This window comes from Cryptomeria japonica, unplaced genomic scaffold, assembly GCF_030272615.1.
Source record: "Cryptomeria japonica unplaced genomic scaffold, Sugi_1.0 HiC_scaffold_54, whole genome shotgun sequence".
Taxonomy (NCBI): domain Eukaryota; kingdom Viridiplantae; phylum Streptophyta; class Pinopsida; order Cupressales; family Cupressaceae; genus Cryptomeria; species Cryptomeria japonica.
The window spans coordinates 315,001-340,000 of record NW_026728876.1 but is presented as its reverse complement, the minus strand read 5'-3'; the positions used below and the strand labels follow the sequence as shown (position 1 = coordinate 340,000).

Here is a 25,000-nt window from a genome sequence, read left to right as displayed (position 1 = left end):
ACCTCGCGTGCACCTTCGCCGGGGTGAGCACCTTGGTGTGCAGACCTTGGTTGGGTTGCGCGCCCTGGTGCGCACCAAGGAGCGCTCTGAAGTGTGCTCCAAGGTGCGGCGTGCACGAAGTCGGAGCCCGGTTTGCCCCGGGTGTGCACCTCGGGTGCGCACCTCGCGTGCACCTTCGCTGCGGTGGGCACCTTGGCTGGGTTGCGCGCCTTGGTGGGCACCATGCAGTGCACGAAGTCGGAGCCCGGATTGCCCCGGGCGCGCACCTCCGCCAGGGTGGGCACCTTGGTGCGCACAACTTGCCTGGGCTGCGCACCAGGAAGGGCTCAAGATGGCACCCGCGTTCCGTTTTTTTCACTATCTTTCAGAACGGAAATTTTAAAATCTCGTTTTTTTTTGCCTTTTCTGGAAATTAGTGAAGGCAGCGCATCAAAGGTGCGCAACGCTGGTGCGAACCTGGGAGCGCTCCGATGTGTGCTCCAAGGTGCGGCGTGCACGAAGTCGGACCCCGGTTTGCCCCGGGTGCGCACCTCGCGTGCACCTTGGTGCGCACACCTTGGCTGGGTTGCGCGCCCTGGTGGGCACCATGGTGCGCACCAAGGAGCGCTCCGAAGTGTGCTCCAAGGTGCGGCGTGCACGAAGTCGGAGCCCGGTTTGCCCCGGGTGCGCACCTCGCGTGCACCTTCGCCGCGGTGGGCACCATGGCGTGCACGAAGTCGGAGCCCGGTTTGCCCCGGGTGCGCACCTCGCGTGCACCTTCGCCGGGGTGGGCACCTTGGTGTGCAGACCTTGGCTGGGTTGCGCGCCCTGGTGGGCACCATGGTGCGCACCAAGGAGCGCTCCGAAGTGTGCTCCAAGGTGCGGCCTGCACGAAGTCGGAGCCCGGTTTGCCCCGGGTGTGCACCTCGGGTGGGCACCTTGGTGCGCATGCCTTGCCTGGGCTGCGCACCAGGGCGGGCTCAAGATGGCACCCGCGTTCCTTTTTTTTCACTATCTTTCAAAACGGAAATTTTAAAATCTCATTTTTTTTTGCCTTTTTCTGGAAATTAGTGAAGGCAGCGCATCAAAGGTGCGCACCTCGCTGCCCACCACGGTGCGCAACGCCGGTGGGCACCCGGGAGTGCTTCGAAGTGTGCTCCAAGGTGCTGCGTGCACGTTGTCGGAGCCCGGTTTGCCCCGGGTGCGCACCTCGCGTGCACCTTCGTCGGGGTGGGCACCTTGGCTGGGTTTGCCCCGGCTGCGCTCCGAAGCGGGGTTATTGGAGCGCCGCCTCTTTTTTTGTCGGAGCGTTTGGTGGGGTTTCTCGCATTGGCTCTTCCGAGGCCCGGTTGCCACCCTGGCGCGCACGAAGTCGGAAGTAGGGTTAATTGCCCGGGTGCGCACCTTTGCCAGGGTGGGCACCTTACCTGGGCTGCGCACCAGGGCGGGCTCAAGATGGCACGCGCGTTCCGTTTTTTTCACTATCTTTCAAAACGGAAATTTTAAAATCTCCTTTTTTTTTTGCCTTTTCTGGAAATTAGTGAAGGCAGCGCATCAAAGGTGCGCACCTCGCTGCCCACCTTGGTGTGCTCTGAGGTGCGCACCCGGGAGCGCTACGAAGTGTGCTCCAAGGTGCGGCGTGCACGTTGTCGGAGCCCGGTTTGCCCCGGGTGCGCACCTCGCCTGCACCTTGGCCGGGGTGGGCACCTTGGCTGGGTTTGCCCAGGGTGCGCTCCGAAGCGGGGTTACTGGAGCGCCCCCTCTTTTTTTGTCAGAGCGTTTGGTGGGGTTTCTCGCATTGGCTCTTCCCAGGCCCGGTTGTTGGGTGCGCTCCCACCCTGGCGCGCGCGAAGTTGGAAGTTGGGTTAATTGCCCGGGCGCGCACCTTCGCCAGGGTGGGCACCTTGGTGCGCACACCTTGGCTGGGCTGCGCACCAGGGCGGGCTCAAGATGGCACCAGCATTCCCTTTTTCTCACTATCTTTCAAAACGGAAATTTTAAAATCTCGTTTTTTTTTTGCCTTTTATGGAAATTAGTGAAGGCATCGCATCAAAGGTGCGCACCTCGCTGCCCACCTTGGTGTGCTCCGAGGTGCCCACCACGGTGCGCAACGCCGGTGCGAACCCGGGAGCGCCCCGATGTGTGCTCCAAGGTGCGGCGTGCACGAAGTCGGACCCCGGTTTGCCCCGGGTGCGCACCTCGCGTGCACCTTGGTGCGCACACCTTGGCTGGGTTGCGCGGCCTGGTGGGCACCATGGTGCGCACCAAGGAGCGCTCCGAAGTGTGCTCCAAGGTGCGGCGTGCACGAAGTCGGAGCCCGGTTTGCCCCGGGTACGCACCTTCGCCGGGGTGGGCACCTCGGCTGGGTTGCGCGCCCTGGTGCGCACCAAGGAGCGCTCCGAAGTGTGCTCCAAGGTGCGGCGTGCACGAAGTCGGAGCCCGGTTTGCCCCGGGTGCGCACCTCGCGTGCACCTTCGGCGGGGTTGCGCGCCCTGGTGGGCACCATGGTGCGCACCAAGGAGCGCTCCGAAGTGTGCTCCAAGGTGCGGCGTGCACGAAGTCGGAGCCCGGTTTGCCCCGGGTGCGCACCTCGCGTGCACCTTCGGCGGGGTTGCGCGCCCTGGTGGGCACCATGGTGCGCACCAAGGAGCGCTCCGAAGTGTGCTCCAAGGTGCGGCGTGCACGAAGTCGGAGCCCGGTTTGCCCCGGGTGCGCACCTCGCGTGCACCTTCGCCGCGGTGGGCACCATGGCGTGCACGAAGTCGGAGCCCGGTTTGCCCCGGGTGCGCACCTCGCGTGCACCTTCGCCGGGGTGGGCACCTCGGCTGGGTTGCGCGCCCTGGTGCGCACCAAGGAGCGCTCCGAAGTGTGCTCCAAGGTGCGGCGTGCACGAAGTCGGAGCCCGGTTTGCCCCGGGTGCGCACCTCGCGTGCACCTTCGCCAGGGTGGGCACCTCGGTGCGCACACCTTCTCAATGTTTTCTTGCCTTTTCTGGAAATTGGTGAAGGCAGCGCATCAAAGGTGCGCACCTCGGTGTGCTCCGAGGTGCGAACCCGAGAGCGCTCCGAGGTGCCCACGAAGTCGAAAGTCGGGTTAATTGCATTGTTTTCCCCGGGTGCGCTCCGAGGTGCGCAACATCGGCGCGCACCAAGGAGGGCTCCGAAGTGTGCTCCAAGGTGCGCACGATGGCGTGCACCTCTGGTGCGCACGATTCGGAGCTCGGTTTGACCGGGGTGCGCACACCTTGGCTGGGTTGCGCACCTTTTGTGCGCTCCAAGGTGCGCACGAAGTCGGAGCTCGGTTTGCCCCGGGTGCGCACCTTCGCCAGGGTGCGCACCTTGATGCGCACGCCTTGGCTGGGCTGCGCACCTTGGTGGGCGCCATGGTGCGCACCTTTCGTGCGCTCCAAGGTGCGCACGAAGTCGGAGCTCGGTTTGCCCCGGGTGCGCACCTTGGTGGGCGCCATGGTGCACTCCGAGGTGCCCAAGATTGGTGCGCACCAAGGAGCGCTCCGAAGTGCGCTCCAAGGTGCGCGCGAAGTCGAAAGTTGGGTTAATTGTCCGGTTTGCCTCGGGTGCGCACCTTGCGTGCACCTTCGCCAGGGTGGGCGCCTTGGTGCGCACACCTTGGCTGGGCTGCGCACACCTTGGCACCCGCGTTTCCTTCATTTTAAATTTTTTTTTTTTACAATCTCTCAAGTGGGAAATTCTATAATCTCAACTTTTTTTGCCTTTTCAGGAAACTTTTGAATGGAGCGCATCATTGGTGCGCTCCGAAGTGTGCTCCAAAGCTCTCTCCAGCTGCGTGCACCTGCCCCGGCCGCGCACCCGGCCCCGCCCAGCTTCGCTCACCTGTCCCGGGCGTCTGGTGCGGAACCTTAGAGTAAGAAACATCACCGTGCACCTTGGCCAACGTGCACGACTCGACCGAGCGCGCACTGGCCGAGGTGCACACCGATTTCACCTGGGTGCGCGCGCAGCACCTCGGGCGCACCGGGGTGCGCGCACAACGCCCGGGTTGCACCGTGGCCTGTGTGCTCGGGGCGCCTCGGGTGCGCGCTCGGTGTCGCCCCCGCGCGCGCGGTAGTGCGGGCAGCGCACCCCGGCCCGGCCCGGCCCCGACGAGAACGCAAACGGGCAAAAGGTTTATTCAAATAGCATTGCGATGCCCGGCGAAAAACTAAAAAAGGGTGCAACACCGGGACTTCCCGGGAGGTCACCCATCCCAGTACTACTCCGGCCCAAGCGCGCTTAACTGCGGAGTTCTGATGGGATCCGGTGCACTAACGCTGGTATGATCGCACCCGTTATGAGCTTGTCGCAGTGTGTACTTAGCAAACCGCGACCCACGTGCGAATCCACCCCGGCCACCCACCCCCGTCGAGGTGCACACCCTCCCTCGCGAAGTGCGCCCCGTTCGCCAAGTGTGAGCCCTGCCCGGGTGCGCGCACCTTGCTAGGGCGTCGGGTGTGCACCCGGCCCGGCCTACGTGCGTGCACCTGTAGGGGGCGTCGTGTGCGTGCAGTGTCCCGTCTGCAACGCGGTGCCCACACACCACCTCGGGCGCAACGACCTGCGCTCACATGTGGGCCGAGTGCACCTTGGTGCATGTTCGGGGCGCCTCGGGTGCACGCTCGATCTTGCCCCGGTGCACCAAGGCGCTCGGTTTGCCCCGGGTGCGCACTTGGTGCAAGGTGGGCACCCAAAATAGGGATCAAGCACCAAAACACAAGTTTCGGGATGCAAAATGGGACCCAAGGACCACAAATGCGTTCCAAGACCCATGATGGGTCCACGAGAACAAAAATGTGTTCCGAGACTTAATAAACAAATATTGGGTTTTAGGAGAAGAAACATGCTCTGATGCCCAAAACGAGAATCGACCCCGAAAAGGCCACAGGCCAAAAGTGGGATGCGAGACAAAAAAAAATGGGACCCGAGGACCAAAATTGGGTTCCCAGGTCGAAGACAGGGCAACCGGACAAGAAACGACCTCTAAGGCTCGAAATGAGTCCCGACGACTAAAACTTGACAAGAAGCACCCATCAGGCACCCAACTCGACACCCATGGGATGCCGACCCACCCGGGCTTCCACCTAGCACACCTTGGCACCCACCCACCCTCGCACCCAACCTCGCACCCAACTTAGCACCTTTGAACCCACATTGGCACTCACCCTGACCCTGGCACCTTGGAACCCACATTGGCACTCACCTTGACCCTGGCACCCACCTTTGCACTCACCTTGGGACCCACCCTGGCTCCCACCTCGGCACCCACCCAGACACCCACCTTGGTTCCTTGGCACCCACCTTGGATCCTTGGCACCCACCCCGACACCCACCTTGGCACGCAACTTGGCTACTTGCCACCCACCTTGGCTCCTTGACGCCCACCCCGACAACCACCCCGTGACCTACCCTGGCTAGGGTTGGTGCACACCCACCCTGGTGCCCACCTTGGCACCCACCCTATGACCCACCTTGGCACGCACCTTAGTACCCACCCCGTTACCCACCCTAGGACCCACCCCGTGACCCACCTTGGCCAGGGTGGGTGCCTTGGTGCGCACAACTTGCCTGGGCTGCACACCAGGGCGGGCTCAAGATGGCACCCGCGTTCCGTTTTTTTCACTATCTTTCAAAACGGAAATTTTAAAATCTCATTTTTTTCTTTTTTTTGCCTTTTCTGGAAATTAGTGAAGGCAGCGCATCAAAGGTGCGCAATGCTGGTGCGAACCCGGGAGCGCTCCGATGTGTGCTCCAAGGTGCGGCGTGCACGAAGTCCGAGCCCGGTTTGCCCCGGGTGCGCACCTCGCGTGCACCTTCGCCGGGGTGAGCACCTTGGCTGGGTTGCGCGCCCTGGTGCGTACCAAGGAGCGCTCTGAAGTGTGCTCCAAGGTGCGGCGTGCACGAAGTCGGAGCCCGGTTTGCCCCGGGTGTGCACCTCGGGTGCGCACCTCGCGTGCACCTTCGCTGCGGTGGGCACCTTGGCTGGGTTGCGCGCCTTGGTGGGCACCATGCAGTGCACGAAGTCGGAGCCCGGTTTGCCCCGGGCGCGCACCTCCGCCAGGGTGGGCACCTTGGTGCGCACAACTTGCCTGGGCTGCGCATCAGGAAGGGCTCAAGATGGCACCCGCGTTCCGTTTTTTTCACTATCTTTCAGAACGGAAATTTTAAAATATCGTTTTTTTTTGCCTTTTCTGGAAATTAGTGAAGGCAGCGCATCAAAGGTGCGCAACGCTGGTGCGAACCTGGGAGCGCTCCGATGTGTGCTCCAAGGTGCGGCGTGCACGAAGTCGGAGCCCGGTTTGCCTCGGGTGCGCCCTGGTGGGCACCATGGTGCGCACCAAGGAGCGCTCCGAAGTGTGCTCCAAGGTGCGGCCTGCACGAAGTCGGAGCCCGGTTTGCCCCGGGTGTGCACCTCGGGTGGGCACCTTGGTGCGCATGCCTTGCCTGGGCTGCGCACCAGGGCGGGCTCAAGATGGCACCCGCGTTCCTTTTTTTTCACTATCTTTCAAAACGGAAATTTTAAAATCTCATTTTTTTTTGCCTTTTTCTGGAAATTAGTGAAGGCAGCGCATCAAAGGTGCGCACCTCGCTGCCCACCACGGTGCGCAACGCCGGTGGGCACCCGGGAGTGCTTCGAAGTGTGCTCCAAGGTGCTGCGTGCACGTTGTCGGAGCCCGGTTTGCCCCGGGTGCGCACCTCGCGTGCACCTTCGTCGGGGTGGGCACCTTGGCTTGGTTTGCCCCGGCTGCGCTCCGAAGCGGGGTTATTGGAGCGCCGCCTCTTTTTTTGTCGGAGCGTTTGGTGGGGTTTCTCGCATTGGCTCTTCCGAGGCCCGGTTGCCACCCTGGCGCGCACGAAGTCGGAAGTAGGGTTAATTGCCCGGGTGCGCACCTTTGCCAGGGTGGCACCTTACCTGGGCTGCGCACCAGGGCGGGCTCAAGATGGCACGCGCGTTCCGTTTTTTTCACTATCTTTCAAAACGGAAATTTTAAAATCTCCTTTTTTTTTTGCCTTTTCTGGAAATTAGTGAAGGCAGCGCATCAAAGGTGCGCACCTCGCTGCCCACCTTGGTGTGCTCTGAGGTGCGCACCCGGGAGCGCTACGAAGTGTGCTCCAAGGTGCGGCGTGCACGTTGTCGGAGCCCGGTTTGCCCCGGGTGCGCACCTCGCCTGCACCTTGGCCGGGGTGGGCACCTTGGCTGGGTTTGCCCAGGGTGCGCTCCGAAGCGGGGTTACTGGAGCGCCCCCTCTTTTTTTGTCAGAGAGTTTGGTGGGGTTTCTCGCATTGGCTCTTCCCAGGCCCGGTTGTTGGGTGCGCTCCCACCCTGGCGCGCGCGAAGTTGGAAGTTGGGTTAATTGCCCGGGCGCGCACCTTCGCCAGGGTGGGCACCTTGGTGCGCAAACCTTGGCTGGGCTGCGCACCAGGGCGGGCTCAAGATGGCACCAGCATTCCCTTTTTCTCACTATCTTTCAAAACGGAAATTTTAAAATCTCGTTTTTTTTTTGCCTTTTATGGAAATTAGTGAAGGCATCGCATCAAAGGTGCGCACCTCGCTGCCCACCTTGGTGTGCTCCGAGGTGCCCACCACGGTGCGCAACGCCGGTGCGAACCCGGGAGCGCCCCGATGTGTGCTCCAAGGTGCGGCGTGCACGAAGTCGGACCCCGGTTTGCCCCGGGTGCGCACCTCGCGTGCACCTTGGTGCGCACACCTTGGCTGGGTTGCGCGGCCTGGTGGGCACCATGGTGCGCACCAAGGAGCGCTCCGAAGTGTGCTCCAAGGTGCGGCGTGCACGAAGTCGGAGCCCGGTTTGCCCCGGGTGCGCACCTTCGCCGCGGTGGGCACCATGGCGTGCACGAAGTCGGAGCCCGGTTTGCCCCGGGTGCACACCTCGCGTGCACCTTCGCCGGGGTGGGCACCTCGGCTGGGTTGCGCGCCCTGGTGCGCACCAAGGAGCGCTCTGAAGTGTGCTCCAAGGTGCGGCGTGCACGAAGTCGGAGCCCGGTTTGCCCCGGGTGTGCACCTCGGGTGCGCACCTCGCGTGCACCTTCGCTGCGGTGGGCACCTTGGCTGGGTTGCGCGCCTTGGTGGGCACCATGCAGTGCACGAAGTCGGAGCCCGGATTGCCCCGGGCGCGCACCTCCGCCAGGGTGGGCACCTTGGTGCGCACAACTTGCCTGGGCTGCGCACCAGGAAGGGCTCAAGATGGCACCCGCGTTCCGTTTTTTTCACTATCTTTCAGAACGGAAATTTTAAAATCTCGTTTTTTTTTGCCTTTTCTTGAAATTAGTGAAGGCAGCGCATCAAAGGTGCGCAACGCTGGTGCGAACCTGGGAGCGCTCCGATGTGTGCTCCAAGGTGCGGCGTGCACGAAGTCGGACCCCGGTTTGCCCCGGGTGCGCACCTCGCGTGCACCTTGGTGCGCACACCTTGGCTGGGTTGCGCGCCCTGGTGGGCACCATGGTGCGCACCAAGGAGCGCTCCGAAGTGTGCTCCAAGGTGCGGCGTGCACGAAGTCGGAGCCCGGTTTGCCCCGGGTGCGCACCTCGCGTGCACCTTCGCCGCGGTGGGCACCATGGCGTGCACGAAGTCGGAGCCCGGTTTGCCCCGGGTGCGCACCTCGCGTGCACCTTCGCCGGGGTGGGCACCTTGGTGTGCAGACCTTGGCTGGGTTGCGCGCCCTGGTGGGCACCATGGTGCGCACCAAGGAGCGCTCCGAAGTGTGCTCCAAGGTGCGGCCTGCACGAAGTCGGAGCCCGGTTTGCCCCGGGTGTGCACCTCGGGTGGGCACCTTGGTGCGCATGCCTTGCCTGGGCTGCGCACCAGGGCGGGCTCAAGATGGCACCCGCGTTCCTTTTTTTTCACTATCTTTCAAAACGGAAATTTTAAAATCTCATTTTTTTTTGCCTTTTTCTGGAAATTAGTGAAGGCAGCGCATCAAAGGTGCGCACCTCGCTGCCCACCACGGTGCGCAACGCCGGTGGGCACCCGGGAGTGCTTCGAAGTGTGCTCCAAGGTGCTGCGTGCACGTTGTCGGAGCCCGGTTTGCCCCGGGTGCGCACCTCGCGTGCACCTTCGTCGGGGTGGGCACCTTGGCTGGGTTTGCCCCGGCTGCGCTCCGAAGCGGGGTTATTGGAGCGCCGCCTCTTTTTTTGTCGGAGCGTTTGGTGGGGTTTCTCGCATTGGCTCTTCCGAGGCCCGGTTGCCACCCTGGCGCGCACGAAGTCGGAAGTAGGGTTAATTGCCCGGGTGCGCACCTTTGCCAGGGTGGGCACCTTACCTGGGCTGCGCACCAGGGCGGGCTCAAGATGGCACGCGCGTTCCGTTTTTTTCACTATCTTTCAAAACGGAAATTTTAAAATCTCCTTTTTTTTTTGCCTTTTCTGGAAATTAGTGAAGGCAGCGCATCAAAGGTGCGCACCTCGCTGCCCACCTTGGTGTGCTCTGAGGTGCGCACCCGGGAGCGCTACGAAGTGTGCTCCAAGGTGCGGCGTGCACGTTGTCGGAGCCCGGTTTGCCCCGGGTGCGCACCTCGCCTGCACCTTGGCCGGGGTGGGCACCTTGGCTGGGTTTGCCCAGGGTGCGCTCCGAAGCGGGGTTACTGGAGCGCCCCCTCTTTTTTTGTCAGAGCGTTTGGTGGGGTTTCTCGCATTGGCTCTTCCCAGGCCCGGTTGTTGGGTGCGCTCCCACCCTGGCGCGCGCGAAGTTGGAAGTTGGATTAATTGCCCGGGCGCGCACCTTCGCCAGGGTGGGCACCTTGGTGCGCACACCTTGGCTGGGCTGCGCACCAGGGCGGGCTCAAGATGGCACCAGCATTCCCTTTTTCTCACTATCTTTCAAAACGGAAATTTTAAAATCTCGTTTTTTTTTTGCCTTTTATGGAAATTAGTGAAGGCATCGCATCAAAGGTGCGCACCTCGCTGCCCACCTTGGTGTGCTCCGAGGTGCCCACCACGGTGCGCAACGCCGGTGCGAACCCGGGAGCGCCCCGATGTGTGCTCCAAGGTGCGGCGTGCACGAAGTCGGACCCCGGTTTGCCCCGGGTGCGCACCTCGCGTGCACCTTGGTGCGCACACCTTGGCTGGGTTGCGCGGCCTGGTGGGCACCATGGTGCGCACCAAGGAGCGCTCCGAAGTGTGCTCCAAGGTGCGGCGTGCACGAAGTCGGAGCCCGGTTTGCCCCGGGTACGCACCTCGCGTGCACCTTCGCCGGGGTGGGCACCTCGGCTGGGTTGCGCGCCCTGGTGCGCACCAAGGAGCGCTCCGAAGTGTGCTCCAAGGTGCGGCGTGCACGAAGTCGGAGCCCGGTTTGCCCCGGGTGCGCACCTTCGCCGCGGTGCGCACCATGGCGTGCACGAAGTCGGAGCCCGGTTTGCCCCGGGTGCGCACCTCGCGTGCACCTTCGGCGGGGTTGCGCGCCCTGGTGGGCACCATGGTGCGCACCAAGGAGCGCTCCGAAGTGTGCTCCAAGGTGCGGCGTGCACGAAGTCGGAGCCCGGTTTGCCCCGGGTGCGCACCTCGCGTGCACCTTCGGCGGGGTTGCGCGCCCTGGTGGGCACCATGGTGCGCACCAAGGAGCGCTCCGAAGTGTGCTCCAAGGTGCGGCGTGCACGAAGTCGGAGCCCGGTTTGCCCCGGGTGCGCACCTCGCGTGCACCTTCGCCGCGGTGGGCACCATGGCGTGCACGAAGTCGGAGCCCGGTTTGCCCCGGGTGCGCACCTCGCGTGCACCTTCGCCGGGGTGGGCACCTCGGCTGGGTTGCGCGCCCTGGTGCGCACCAAGGAGCGCTCCGAAGTGTGCTCCAAGGTGCGGCGTGCACGAAGTCGGAGCCCGGTTTGCCCCGGGTGCGCACCTCGCGTGCACCTTCGCCAGGGTGGGCACCTCGGTGCGCACACCTTCTCAATGTTTTCTTGCCTTTTCTGGAAATTGGTGAAGGCAGCGCATCAAAGGTGCGCACCTCGGTGTGCTCCGAGGTGCGAACCCGAGAGCGCTCCGAGGTGCCCACGAAGTCGAAAGTCGGGTTAATTGCATTGTTTTCCCCGGGTGCGCTCCGAGGTGCGCAACATCGGCGCGCACCAAGGAGGGCTCCGAAGTGTGCTCCAAGGTGCGCACGATGGCGTGCACCTCTGGTGCGCACGATTCGGAGCTCGGTTTGACCGGGGTGCGCACACCTTGGCTGGGTTGCGCACCTTTTGTGCGCTCCAAGGTGCGCACGAAGTCGGAGCTCGGTTTGCCCCGGGTGCGCACCTTCGCCAGGGTGCGCACCTTGATGCGCACGCCTTGGCTGGGCTGCGCACCTTGGTGGGCGCCATGGTGCGCACCTTTCGTGCGCTCCAAGGTGCGCACGAAGTCGGAGCTCGGTTTGCCCCGGGTGCGCACCTTGGTGGGCGCCATGGTGCACTCCGAGGTGCCCAAGATTGGTGCGCACCAAGGAGCGCTCCGAAGTGCGCTCCAAGGTGCGCGCGAAGTCGAAAGTTGGGTTAATTGTCCGGTTTGCCTCGGGTGCGCACCTTGCGTGCACCTTCGCCAGGGTGGGCGCCTTGGTGCGCACACCTTGGCTGGGCTGCGCACACCTTGGCACCCGCGTTTCCTTCATTTTAAATTTTTTTTTTTTACAATCTCTCAAGTGGGAAATTCTATAATCTCAACTTTTTTTGCCTTTTCAGGAAACTTTTGAATGGAGCGCATCATTGGTGCGCTCCGAAGTGTGCTCCAAAGCTCTCTCCAGCTGCGTGCACCTGCCCCGGCCGCGCACCCGGCCCCGCCCAGCTTCGCTCACCTGTCCCGGGCGTCTGGTGCGGAACCTTAGAGTAAGAAACATCACCGTGCACCTTGGCCAACGTGCGCGACTCGACCGAGCGCGCACTGGCCGAGGTGCACACCGATTTCACCTGGGTGCGCGCGCAGCACCTCGGGCGCACCGGGGTGCGCGCACAACGCCCGGGTTGCACCGTGGCCTGTGTGCTCGGGGTGCCTCGGGTGCGCGCTCGGTGTCGCCCCCGCGCGCGCGGTAGTGCGGGCAGCGCACCCCGGCCCGGCCCGGCCCCGACGAGAACGCAAACGGGCAAAAGGTTTATTCAAATAGCATTGCGACGCCCGGCGAAAAACTAAAAAAGGGTGCAACACCGGGACTTCCCGGGAGGTCACCCATCCCAGTACTACTCCGGCCCAAGCGCGCTTAACTGCGGAGTTCTGATGGGATCCGGTGCACTAATGCTGGTATGATCGCACCCGTTATGAGCTTGTCGCAGTGTGTACTTAGCAAACCGCGACCCACGTGCGAATCCACCCCGGCCACCCACCCCCGTCGAGGTGCACACCCTCCCTCGCGAAGTGCGCCCCGTTCGCCAAGTGTGAGCCCTGCCCGGGTGCGCGCACCTTGCTAGGGCGTCGGGTGTGCACCCGGCCCGGCCTACGTGCGTGCACCTGGAGGGGGCGTCGTGTGCGTGCAGTGTCCCGTCTGCAACGCGGTGCCCACACACCACCTCGGGCGCAACGACCTGCGCTCACATGTGGGCCGAGTGCACCTTGGTGCATGTTCGGGGCGCCTCGGGTGCACGCTCGATCTTGCCCCGGTGCACCAAGGCGCTCGGTTTGCCCCGGGTGCGCACTTGGTGCAAGGTGGGCACCCAAAATAGGGATCAAGCACCAAAACACAAGTTTCGGGATGCAAAATGGGACCCAAGGACCACAAATGCGTTCCAAGACCCATGATGGGTCCACGAGAACAAAAATGTGTTCCGAGACTTAATAAACAAATATTGGGTTTTAGGAGAAGAAACATGCTCTGATGCCCAAAACGAGAATCGACCCCGAAAAGGCCACAGGCCAAAAGTGGGATGCGAGACAAAAAAAAATGGGACCCGAGGACCAAAATTGGGTTCCCAGGTCGAAGACAGGGCAACCGGACAAGAAACGACCTCTAAGGCTCGAAATGAGTCCCGACGACTAAAACTTGACAAGAAGCACCCATCAGGCACCCAACTCGACACCCATGGGATGCCGACCCACCCGGGCTTCCACCTAGCACACCTTGGCACCCACCCACCCTCGCACCCAACCTCGCACCCAACTTAGCACCTTTGAACCCACATTGGCACTCACCCTGACCCTGGCACCTTGGAACCCACATTGGCACTCACCTTGACCCTGGCACCCACCTTTGCACTCACCTTGGGACCCACCCTGGCTCCCACCTCGGCACCCACCCAGACACCCACCTTGGTTCCTTGGCACCCACCTTGGATCCTTGGCACCCACCCCGACACCCACCTTGGCACGCAACTTGGCTACTTGCCACCCACCTTGGCTCCTTGACGCCCACCCCGACAACCACCCCGTGACCTACCCTGGCTAGGGTTGGTGCACACCCACCCTGGTGCCCACCTTGGCACCCACCCTATGACCCACCTTGGCACGCACCTTAGTACCCACCCCGTTACCCACCCTAGGACCCACCCCGTGACCCACCTTGGCCAGGGTGGGTGCACCCACCCTGGTGCCCACCTTGGCACCCACCCATCCTAGCACCCAGCCTGTGACCGGGCTTGGAACCCAACCTTGCACCCGCACCCGTCTTGGCCAGTGTGGGTGCGCACCCATCCTGGCACCCACGTTGTGACACACCCTTTAACCCACGCACCCTAGCACCCACGTTGGCACCCACCTTGGAACCCAACCTAGCAACTTGGCACCCACCCCGTGACCCACCTTGGCATCCACCATAGCAGTCGCCGACTTGGCACCCACCTCGGCACCCACCTTGACACTTGTGGACCCACCTTGCCACTCACCCTAGCATCGACCCATCCTAGCACCCACCCTGGCACCTTTGCACCCTAGCACTCACCCATCCTAGCACCTAACCTGTGACCCACCTTGACACTCACCCTCGCACCCACCTTGGAACCCAACCTAGCACCCACCCACCCTGACACCAACCCTAGCACCTACCCACCCTTGCACCCACCCTGTGACCCATCTTGGCACCCACCCATCCTACCACTCAACCTATCACCCACCTTCTCACCCACCTTGGCATCCACCTTAGCACCCACCCACACTGGCACCTTGGCACCCACCTCGGGCAAGGTGGGTGCACACCCACCCTGGCACCCAATTTAGAACCCACCGAGCATGTTACCCACCTTGGCACCCACATTGCAGCCCACCCTAGTACCCACCCTATGACCCACATTGGCATCCACACCCTAGCACCCAGGCACCTCGACACCCGCCTTGACACCCACCCTAGCACTGAACCTGTGACCCACCTTGGAACTCACCCTAGAACCCACCCACCCTGTGAACCACCTTGGCATCCACCTTAGCACCCACCCACCTTGGCACCCACTCTAGCACTCACCCATCCTAACACCCAACTTGTTACCCACCTTGGCACCCGCCCTCGCGTCCACCTTGAAACCCACCCTAGCACCCACCCACGCAGGAGCCCACCTTGGCACCCAACCTAACACCCACGCATCCTGGCACCCAACTTGTGACCCACCTTGGAACCCACCCTAGTACCCACCTTTGAACCCACTATATCACCAACCCACCTTGGCACCCACCCTATGACCCTCTTTGGAATCCACCCTAGCACGCACCCACCCTGGCACCCACCATGGAGCGCACCCTAGCACCCACCCACCTCGGCACGCACCTCAACACCCACCTTGGTGTGCGCACTGCGCCAACCTCTCAAAGACCCTATGTGGTGCGCTCCAAAGTGTACACCTTTGGTGCACTCCAAGGTGCGCACCTTTGGTGCACACCGAGGTGCACACCAAAGTGTGCACCGAGGTGAGCACCAAAGTGCACTCCAGGGTGCACACCAAGGCGTGCACCTTTGGTGCGGTCAATGCAAACGAATTCGGAAGTTGGGGTCGATGTCCTAATCGCTGCTGCAGACTACACGTATGAGAATCGGACAAATAGCTTTATATAGGGGAGGTGTTGCGTTTGATGGGTCGACTCCCCTGGTTGTGTGCACTGCACCAACTTCAAAGACCCTGTCTTGTTTAAGAAGTCAAAAGTTGGGGTGGATGTCCTAATCATTGCTGCAGTCTACGCATGTATGAGAATCAGACAAATAGCTTATATAGGGGAGGTGTTGCATTCGGTGGGTTGACTCCCCTGGTTGTGCGCACTGCGCCAACCTCAAAGACCCCGCATAGCAGAAGAAGTCGGAAGTCGGATTTTGGTGAGCACCAAGGCGTGCACCTTTGGTGCGGTCAACGCAGACGAATTCAGAAGTTGGGGTGGATGTCCTAATCGTTGTTGCAGGCTACACATGTATGAGAATCAGACAAATAGCTTATATAGGGGAGGTGTTGGGTTTGATGGGTCAACTCCCTTGGTTGTGCGCATTACGCCAACCTCAAAGACCTTGTTTTCGTTAAGAAGTCAAAAGTTGGGGTCAATGTCCTAATGGCTCCTGCAGGCTACACATGTATGAGAATCGGACAAATAGCTTATATAGGGGAGGTGTTGGGTTTGATGGGTCGACTCCCCTGGTTGTGCGCATTACGTCAACCTCAAAGACCTTGTTTTCGTTAAGAAGTCAAAAGTTGGGGTCGATGTCCTAATTGCTCCTGTAGACTACACATGTATGAGAATCAGACAAATAGCTTATATAGGGGAGGTGTTGGGTTTGATGGGTTGACTCCCCTAGTTGTTCGCATTACACCAACCTCAAAGACCTTGTTTTCGTTTAGAAGCCGAAAGTTGGGGTCGATGTCCTAATTGCTCCTGCAGGCTACGCATGTATGAGAATCAGACAAATAGCTTATATAGGGGAGGTGTTGGGTTTGATGGGTCGACTCCCCTGGTTGTGCGCATTGCGCCAACCTCAAAGACCCTGCATTGCGGATGAAGTCGAAAGTCAGAGTTTGGTGTGCTACAAGGTGTGGTCGAAGGTGCTCACCTAGGTGTGCACCTTTGGAGCACAGGAAAAGTGCCCTCCAAAAGTGCGCACCTTTGGAGTGCACAAAAGTGCCCTCCAAAAGTGCGCACCTTTGGAGCGCAGAAAAGTGCCCTCCAAAAAGTGCCCTCCAAAAGTGCGCACCTTTGGAGCGCAGAAAAGTGCCCTCCAAAAAGTGCCCTCCAAAAGTGCGCACCTTTGGAGCGCAGAAAAGTGCCCTCCAAAAAGTGCCCTCCAAAAGTGCGCACCTTTGGAGCGCAGAAAAGTGCCCTCCAAAAAGTGCCCTCCAAAAGTGCGCACCTTTGGAGCGCAGAAAAGTGCCCTCCAAAAAGTGCCCTCCAAAAGTGCGCACCTTTGGAGCGCAGAAAAGTGCCCTCCAAAAAGTGCCCTCCAAAAGTGCGCACCTTTGGAGCGCAGAAAAGTGCCCTCCAAAAAGTGCCCTCCAAAAGTGCGCACCTTTGGAGCGCAGAAAAGTGCCCTCCAAAAAGTGCCCTCCAAAAGTGCGCACCTTTGGAGCGCAGAAAAGTGCCCTCCAAAAGTGCGCACTTTTGGTGCGCACCAAGGCGCTGGTTCGGTCGTTGCAGGCGAGTTCGGAAGTTGGGGTCGATGTCCTGAGCGGAGGTGCAAACTACACAGGTGTCGGAATCGGACAAATAGCTTATATAGGGGAGGTGTATGCTTCGATGGGTCGACTCCCCAGGTTGAGCGCACCGCGCCAACCTCAAAGACCCTACGGTATGGATGAAGTCGGAAGTTGGGTCCGATGACCGATTCGATTAGTAGGTATGCTCATGAGGTCGGAATTTGGGTCCGATGACCTGCCATGTGCAGGAAGGCGAATGTTGACACTGTGCGTTGCAAGGTGCACACCAAGGCGCTGGTGCGGTCTTTTTAGTCGAGTTCGGAAGTTGGGGTCGATGTCCTGATCGGAGGTGCAAGCTACACAGGTGTGGGAATCGGACAAATAGCTTATATAGGGGAGGTGTATGCTTCGTTGGGTCGACTCCCCGGGTTGAGCGCACCGCGCCAACCTCAAAGACCCTACGGTATGGATGAAGTCGGAAGTTGGGTCCGATGACCGATTCGATATGTAGGCATACTCGCGAGGTCGGAATTTGGGTCCGATGACCTGCCACGTGCAGGAAGGCGAATGTTGGCACTGTGCGTTGCAAGGTGCGCACCAAGGCGCTGGTTCGGTCGTTGGAGGCGAGTTCGGAAGTTGGGGTCGATGTCTTGATCGGAGGTGCAAACTACACAGGTGTGGGAATCGGACAAATAGCTTATATAGGGGAGGTGTATGCTTCGTTGGGTCGACTCCCCGGGTTGAGCGCACCGCGCCAACCTCAAAGACCCTACGGTATGGATGAAGTCGGAAGTTGGGTCCGATGACCGATTCGATATGTAGGCATACTCGCGAGGTCGGAATTTGGGTCCGATGACCTGCCATGTGCAGGAAGGCGAATGTTGGGACTGTGCGTCGCAAGGTGCGCACCAAGGCGCTGGTGCCGTCGTTGCAGTCGAGTTCGGAAGTTGGGGTCGATGTCCTGGTCAGAGGTGCAAACTACACAGGTGTGGGAATCGGACAAATAGCTTATATAGGGGAGGTGTATGCTTCGATGGGTCGACTCCCTGGGTTGAGCGCACCGCGCCAACCTCAAAGACCCTACAGTATGGATGAAGTCGGAAGTTGGGTCCGATGACCGATTCGATACGTAGGCATATTGGCGAGGTCTGAATTTGTGTCCGATGACCTGCCATGCGCAGGAAGGCGGAATTTGGGTCCGATGACCGAGTTGATGGCGTGCCATGCGCAGAAAGGCGGAATTTGGGTCCGATGACCGAGTTGATGTTGATGGCCCGCCATGCACAGGAAGGCGGAATTTGGGTCCGATGACCGATTTGAAGGCGTGCCATACGCAAAAAGGCGGAGTTTGGGTCCGATGACCGAGTTGATATTGATGGCCCGCCATGCGCAGGAAGGCGGAATTTGGGTCCGATGACCTGACATACGCATGGAGTCCGACTCGGGGGCCGATGTTCGATTCGATGACTTGCATTGTGGGTAAAGTCGGAAGTTGTGGTCTTTGACCCGATTCGATGACCAGACTTCGGCTGCTTGAGAATCGGACAAATAACTTATATAGGGGAGGTAGTGTTCTCGAGCATCCTCCCCCCGTGCCCGTTTATGTCGATTGATGCTGGTGCTCGACTGGTTGGAGCGCTCGGATGCAAAAATCTTGCACCAGGATTTATCGATTGTGATGGACACGGCAAGTCTCCTGATTGCTATGCAGGAGCTCATCGTGAATCTCTATGCGGCCTTGGTATGGACTCGACCTGCGGAATGGTTCGGCAATGGTAGTCGCTCCAACACGTCCTTGCAATGGCCACAGAGGTGATTCGACTAGAGCTCCAGTCTAGCTTTTGGGTTGCTTGGCGGACTGGTATAGCCGCGATCGAGTTCCGGCCATGAACGTTTTAGATAGCTCTTGGGCTTTCTGGGACGGAAGTCGGAAGTTTGGGCTGTTGTCCGATTTGATGACCATTCTTCGGATGTGTGAGAATCGGACAAATAACTTATATAGGGGACTGTGTTGTCTCACGCAGCCCCCTCCGTGCCCCTCTATCTCGACCGATGTTGGTGCTTGAAAGGGTTGGGATCGCTCGGATTTATAAACGTGCACCACCATTTGTCGAGTGTGAGGGACGCGGCAGGTCTCCTAAATGCTATGCGGGCGCTCTCTGAGAATCTCTATCCGGCCTCGACACAGACTAGTCTTGCTGAATGGTTTGGCACTGGTAGTCGATCCAACACGTCGTTGTTGTGGCCGCCTAGGCGATTCGATTCGAGCCCCCGTCTAGCTTTTGGGTTGCTTGGCGGATTTTGCCCTATCCGCAAGTGAGCTCGGTCCCTAAACGTTCGAGAAACCCGATTGCTATGCGCCGACTCTCTTTCTTGCGAGCCTCCATCTAGCTTTTGGGTCTCTACGGAACGGAAGTCGGAATCTGGGACCGTTGTTTGATTCGACGAGGCAGACTACGGTTGTGCGAGAATCGGACAAATAACTTATATAGGGGAGGTGTTGACTGGAGCATTCTCCCCCGTGCCCCTCTAACTCGACCAATGCTGGCGCTCGAACGGTGGTAGCGCTCGGATTTTCATTGAGCGCCAGCATTGGTCGATTTAGAGGGGCATGCGAGATTCCCGAATGCTATGCGAGGGCTCTAACGGAAATGTCTATTGGTTTCGGTATGGATGCAATTGCGAGTGGTTCGGCAAAGGTAGTCGTTCCGATGCGTCCATGTCGTGGCCAAATCGATAATTCGATTTGAGCCCTCGTATAGCATTTGGGTCTCTCGATGTGATTCCGCATTCCAGTCCCTTTGGGCACTGCTTGAGCCGCATCCCAGGGGGTTCCCTTCCCAATAATCTGCCTCGCAACCCGATTGCTATGCGGTGAGGCTCCTCGGCCGCCTCGGAACTATCTGTGTATCAGACGCATCGCGGGATAAGGGGTTGGCAACGGTAGTCGCCCCAAGCGCGTCCGATGCTTGGACCATTCCGAGGCGGCCCTGAAGCCTCTTCCGTCTAGCCGTTGGGTCCTTCTCGCCGCATCCCTCGCCTCGCACCCCGATTGCTATGCGGTGAGGCTCCTCGGCCGCCTCGGAACTATCTGTGTATCGGACGCGTCGCGGGATAAGGGGTTGTCACTGGTAGTCGCCCCAAGCGCGTCCGATGCTTGGACCATTCCGAGGCGGCCCTGAAGCCTCTTCCGTCTAGCCGTTGGGTCCTTCTCGCCGCATCCCTCGCCTCGCACCCCGATTGCTATGCGGTGAGGCTCCTCGGCCGCCTCGGAACTATCTGTGTATCGGACGCGTCGCGGGATAAGGGGTTGTCATTGGTAGTCGCCCCAAGCGCGTCCGATGCTTGGACCATTCCGAGGCGGCCCTGAAGCCTCTTCCGTCTAGCCGTTGGGTCCTTCTCGCCGCATCCCTCGCCTCGCACCCCGATTGCTATGCGGTGAGGCTCCTCGGCCGCCTCGGAACTATCTGTGTATCGGACGCGTCGCGGGATAAGGGGTTGTCACTGGTAGTCGCCCCAAGCGCGTCCGATGCTTGGACCATTCCGAGGCGGCCCTGAAGCCTCTTCCGTCTAGCCGTTGGGTCCTTCTCGCCGCATCCCTCGCCTCGCACCCCGATTGCTATGCGGTGAGGCTCCTCGGCCGCCTCGGAACTATCTGTGTATCGGACGCGTCGCGGGATAAGGGGTTGTCACTGGTAGTCGCCCCAAGCGCGTTCGATGCTTGGACCATTCCGAGGCGGCCCTGAAGCCTCTTCCGTCTAGCCGTTGGGTCCTTCTCGCCGCATCCCTCGCCTCGCACCCCGATTGCTATGCGGTGAGGCTCCTCGGCCGCCTTGGAACTATCTGTGTATCGGACGCGTCGCGGGATAAGGGGTTGTCACTGGTAGTCGCCCCAAGCGCGTCCGATGCTTGGACCATTCCGAGGCGGACCCGAAGCCTCTTCCGTCTAGCCGTTGGGTCCTTCTCGCCGCATCCTTCGCCTCGCACCCCGATTGCTATGCGGTGAGGCTCCTCGGCCGCCTCGGAACTATCTGTGTATCGGACGCGTCGCGGGATAAGGGGTTGTCACTGGTAGTCGCCCCAAGCGCGTCCGATGCTTGGACCATTCCGAGGCGGACCCGAAGCCTCTTCCGTCTAGCCGTTGGGTCCTTCTCGCCGCATCCCTCGCCTCGCACCCCGATTGCTATGCGGTGAGGCTCCTCGGCCGCCTTGGAACTATCTGTGTATCGGACGCGTCGCGGGATAAGGGGTTGTCACTGGTAGTCGCCCCAAGCGCGTCCGATGCTTGGACCATTCCGAGGCGGACCCGAAGCCTCTTCCGTCTAGCCGTTGGGTCCTTCTCGCCGCATCCCTCGCCTCGCACCCCGATTGCTATGCGGTGAGGCTCCTCGGCCGCCTTGGAACTATCTGTGTATCGGACGCGTCGCGGGATAAGGGGTTGTCACTGGTAGTCGCCCCAAGCGCGTCCGATGCTTGGACCATTCCGAGGCGGACCCGAAGCCTCTTCCGTCTAGCCGTTGGGTCCTTCTCGCCGCATCCCTCGCCTCGCACCCCGATTGCTATGCGGTGAGGCTCCTCGGCCGCCTTGGAACTATCTGTGTATCGGACGCGTCGCGGGATAAGGGGTTGTCACTGGTAGTCGCCCCAAGCGCGTCCGATGCTTGGACCATTCCGAGGCGGCCCCGAAGCCTCTTCCGTCTAGCCGTTGGGTCCTTCTCGCCGCATCCCTCGCCTCGCACCCCGATTGCTATGCGGTGAGGCTCCTCGGCCGCCTTGGAACTATCTGTGTATCGGACGCGTCGCGGGATAAGGGGTTGTCACTGGTAGTCGCCCCAAGCGCGTCCGATGCTTGGACCATTCCGAGGCGGCCCCGAAGCCTCTTCCGTGTAGCCGTTGGGTCCTTCTCGCCGCATCCCTCGCCTCGCACCCCGATTGCTATGCGGTGAGGCTCCTCGGCCGCCTTGGAACTATCTGTGTATCGGACGCGTCGCGGGATAAGGGGTTGTCACTGGTAGTCGCCCCAAGCGCGTCCGATGCTTGGACCATTCCGAGGCGGACCTGAAGCCTCTTCCCTCTAGCCGTTGGGGCTTTCTCGCCGCATCCCTCGCCTCGCACCCTGATTGCTATGCTGTGAGGCTCCTCGGCCGCCTTGGAACTATCTGTGTATCGGACGCATCGCGGGATAAGGGGTTGGCAGTGGTAGTCGCCCCAAGCGCATCCGATGCTTGGACCATTCCGAGGCGGCCCTGCAGCCTCTTCCGTCTAGCCGTTGGGGCCATCTCGCCGCATCCCCCACCTCGCACCACGATTGCTATGCGGTGAGGCTCCTTGGCCGCCTCGGAACTATCTGTGTATCGGACGCATCGCGGGATAAGGGGTTGTCACTGGTAGTCGCCCCAAGCGCGTCCGATGCTTGGACTATTCCGAGGCGGCCCTGCAGCCTCTTCCGTCTAGCCGTTGGGGCCATCTCGCTGCATCCCCCACCTCCTCGGCCGCCTCGGAACTATCTGTGTATCGGACGCATCGCGGGATAAGGGGTTGGCAGTGGTAGTCGCCCCAAGCGCGTCCGATGCTTGGACTATTCCGAGGCAGCCCTGCAGCCTCTTCCGTCTAGCCTTTGGGGCCATCTCGCCGCATCCCTCGCCTCGCACCCCGATTGCTATGCGGTGAGGCTCCTCGGCCGCCTGGGAACTATCTTCGTATCGGACGCATCGCGGGATAAGGGGTTGTCACTGGTAGTCGCCCCAAGCGCGTCCGATGCTTGGACTATTCCGAGGCGGCCCTGTGGCCTCTTCCGTCTAGCCGTTGGGGCCATCTCGCCGCATCCCCCACCTCGCACCCCGATTGCTATGCGGTGAGGCTCTTCGGCCGCCTTGGAACTATCTTCGTATCGGACGCATCGCGGGATAAGGGGTTGTCACTGGTAGTGGCCCCAAGCGCGTCCGATGCTTGGACTATTCCGAGGCGGCCCTGCAGCCTCTTCCGTCTAGCCGTTGGGGCCATCTCGCCGCATCCCCCACCTCGCACCCCGATTGCTATGCGGTGAGGCTCCTCGGCCGCCTTGGAACTATCTTCGTATCGGACGCATCGCGGGATAAGGGGTTGTCACTGGTAGTCGCCCCAAGCGCGTCCGATGCTTGGACTATTCCGACGCGGCCCTGTGGCCTCTTCCGTCTAGCCGTTGGGGCCATCTCGCCGCATCCCCCACCTCGCACCCCGATTGCTATGCGGTGAGGCTCCTCGGCCGCCTTGGAACCATCTTCGTATCGGACGCATCGCGGGATAGGGGGCTGTCACTGGTAGTCGCCCCAAGCGTGTCCGATGCTTGGACCATTCCTAGGCGGCCCTGAAGCCTCTTCCGTCTAGCCGTTGGGGCCTTCCCGCCCCATCCCTCGCCTCGCACCCCCGATTGCTATGCGGTGAGGCTCCTCGGCCGCCTTGGAACCATCTGTGTATCGGACGCATCGCGGGATAAGGGGTTGGCACTGGCAGTCGCCCCAAGCGCGTCCGATGCTTGGACCATTCCGAGGTGGCCCTGAAGCCTCTTCCGTCTAGCCGTTGGGGCCTTCCCGCCCCATCCCTCGCCTCGCACCCCGATTGATATGCGGTGAGGCTCCTCGGCCGCCTTGGAACTATCTGTGTATCGGACGCATCGCGGGATAAGGGGTTGGCACTGGTAGTCGTCCCAATCGCATCCGATGCTTGGACCATTCCGAGGCGGCCCTGCAGCCTCTTCCGTTTAGCCGTCGGGGCCTTCCCGCCGCATCCCTCGCCTCGCATCCCGATTCCTATGCGGTGAGTCTTCTCGGCCGCCGCGGAACTATACCTGTTATTGCTACTGCATCCTTCGGCTGGTAACCTCCTCTGCCGCCTTGGAACGTTCTCTTTGTCGGACGCGTCGCGGGATAAGGGGTTGGCACTGGTAGTCGCCCCAAGCGCGCCCGATGCATAGACCGCTCCGAGTCGACCTTGCTTTCAGCCTCTCACATGCATAGACCTCTCTGAGTCGACCCTGCAGCCTCTCACGTTTAGCCTTTGGAATCTCGCCTCACAACATGATTGCTATCCTTGATGCATCCCTTGCCTCGAGCCCTGATTGCTTTCTTGGCTGCATCCCTCCTCTCCTCACAGCCCGGTTGTCATCACTGCTTCATCCGTCGCTTCATGCATTCTGGCTGCTGGGCCCTTCCCACCGCACACCTCGATTGCTATCTCTTCTGCATCACACACCCCGATTGCTATCTCTGCTACATCCCTCGGCTCTCACTTCTGCATCCTTCGCCTCACACCTCGATTGCTATCAATGCTGCATCCGTAACCTCACACCCCGATTGCTATGCGGGGAGGCTCCTTGGCCGCCTTGGAAATTTCTGTGTGTCGGACGCACCGCGGGATAAGGGGTTGGCACTGGTAGTCGCCCCAAGTGCGCCCGATTCTTAGACCGCTTCGAGGTGACCTCGTAGCCTCTTTCGTCCAGGCTTCCTGCCTTCAACGCCCTTTTTACACCTCGATTGCTATGCGCGGGCTCGTTGGCGTCTATCACCTCTCTGCGAAGAGTGGCACGATGATTGTTGGGGTAAATCGTAGCAGTCCGATCTCTGGCCTTGGGCCATTGTGAGGGCTGATCGATTTCCTGTGCGCATCTCGTGTTCGCCCAGTAACAGACTCGACGACTTGTAATCGGTCTTGTTCCCGATTGTTCCTGGAGGTAGTCTTCGGAACTCTTGGATTTGACCTGTCACTCGAACTGTCCTCTTCCGAGGATGCTTGTGTGTGTGTGCTTGTGCCATTTCCTTGGCGGTATTAACGAGATATTAAAGAGCGGAGTGAGCGCCTCGCCCAGCTATGTTTGGGGCTCTCACTCCCTTACCCGGTGTGCGACCGCTTTGCACGTAGGTTGCGGAGCATCGCGACTCTTTCGATGTTTGGCGGTTGTCTTCCGGTGATGCGTTGGTCCCGAAGTGCACGTTACTAGCATTTCTGCCATTGTTCTCGATCTTTGGCACGTTCCTTCGTTGCAATTGGATATATATCTCCGTTTATACGCGCAGGCTTCTCCCGCCTATTCAGCGCTGTCCCACTCTCAGCACTCTCGTGGTCTCCTTGGCTTCTCTCTCCCGTGAGCGAGCTCTCTTCTCGAGTCTTTTCCATGTCCCATGGAGGTTGCCTTGCGAAATTCGGGCACACAAACGTGACCGGATAAGAGCGGAATTGCCTATGAGGAGAAGCTCACCTTAGGGAGCAGCAATGCCGAGTGTTTCGACAGAGGGTAGAGGGGGCGTTGTTTGGGCGGTTGCACAAAAGAGTGCTACGTTTGCACTGAAGGTTGCTTCTTCGTCTCCGACGAACTCTTCGAGGCAAAAAAGCTTGTTTACGGGGTCGAGGTGGGACTGTTCGTGCGAGTTGCGCCACCAAAAGTGCGTAGGGGGCATATACCTGGGAAATGGATGTCTCTGAGTGGCCTTACTCGGTCGCGTGCACGGTGCATTCTCTAACGGCAGGACT

At 60.7% G+C, this 25,000-nt stretch overlaps 2 non-coding genes across 2 annotated transcripts; both read right to left on the bottom strand.

Annotated features, from left to right (window-relative positions):
* Nucleotides 1-4,165: 4,165 nt before the first annotated feature.
* On the bottom strand, nucleotides 4,166-4,284 carry LOC131862957 (5S ribosomal RNA). Its single transcript, XR_009361892.1, has one exon. It is a non-coding gene; the product is annotated as a 5S ribosomal RNA (ribosomal RNA).
* Nucleotides 4,285-12,101: 7,817 nt separating this feature from the next.
* On the bottom strand, nucleotides 12,102-12,220 carry LOC131862970 (5S ribosomal RNA). The gene has a single exon (XR_009361905.1). It is a non-coding gene; the product is annotated as a 5S ribosomal RNA (ribosomal RNA).
* Nucleotides 12,221-25,000: the final 12,780 nt, after the last annotated feature.